This window comes from Alexandromys fortis, unplaced genomic scaffold (genome assembly GCF_014885135.2).
Source record: "Alexandromys fortis isolate MF-2015 unplaced genomic scaffold, M_Fortis_MF-2015_v1.1 scaffold_871, whole genome shotgun sequence".
Classification (NCBI taxonomy): Eukaryota; Metazoa; Chordata; class Mammalia; order Rodentia; family Cricetidae; genus Alexandromys; species Alexandromys fortis.
The window spans coordinates 19755-20973 of NW_026068766.1; positions in this window are offsets into that span (position 1 = coordinate 19755).

The following is a 1219-nucleotide window of genomic DNA, read 5'->3' on the forward strand; positions in this document are numbered from 1 at the left end:
CTGTATGGTATGCTGAAGACATTTCTACACCTTCTCAGCTCTCCAAGGGCCCCTCACGCCACCACCAACTTAAAGGAACAGACCCATTATAGGATGTTTGTGTCCGTGTTTTCGTCTAAGACGGGTGGAGAAAAGACAAGGAAAGGGTACAGAAGCTAGAAGCCTCCTTTCTTTGGCTTTGTTGAAATGTGGGGGAGGGGTGCAATGAGAAGACACAGAAGTTTTTGCACCAATGGAAACCAGGCCATGTCACCATAAAAGGGCCAGTAGATTTTCTTTCTTTTATCATTGTCCAGGACCTTGTGCATACCAGGCAAATGCTCTACCACTGGGTTACATAACCCCCCCTCCCCATTCTTTCAACTCCACCATTCCCTCTGGGAAAATAGTCAGAAGGACTGAGCAGGGTCATGGGGGGGCAGCCAAAGAGCAGCTATCACGGATGTGTCCCTTGGTGCCATGTATCCTCACCCTGTGCATACCAGTGCCTCCTCTCCGTTTTCTCTTTCATCTATGTCTCTGTTTAACGTTAATAATTGTAATCCATAAAGGCGTTTATATTTATACTCTGTAACATATCCAGAGCATTCTAGAAATAAAACAAAGGGGTTTGGATGCCCCTATAGAAAAAATATAATCTGGGTTCTGGGACCTATTTGTGTTATCTGTGAAAAATAGGAACTGCCCTCTACTCGTTCTTAATTTTTCAAGAGGGAGGTAGTGGTGGGGAAAGAAATATTCGTTGCCATTGGCAACCACTGTGCATGCAAAGTTTTGGGACCCAGCTTCGGTCTGGAGATCATATGCTATGCTTTTTGGGGGGTATAAGTCTTGCCAACCTGGGACCGTTTAGAGAGAGAAGGCCTTCTTTAATGAATTTCAGTCAATCTGTCTGATATGCTGCAAAAAAAAAAAAGAACAAAAATTCTTGAGAGCATTCCAATCAAACAAAATAAAGACAATTGTATCTTTTCTTAGTCAATCCCCAGCCCCAGGTGTCACACAGCTCTAAGCTAAGAGGCCAGCCCAACTCTGTCCGCTGCACTGACCCATAAAGACATCTGGATTTCGGCAAGCAGCCTTGAACTCACCGTTTACCCAATGATCAAACAGGGTGCCTTGCCTTTCCCTAGCCAGTGCTACCAAACCCCGATCATTTCCTGAGACCGTGTTACAGGTTAGAGAAGCTGAACAAAGAGACAACGAGTTGAGAAGACTT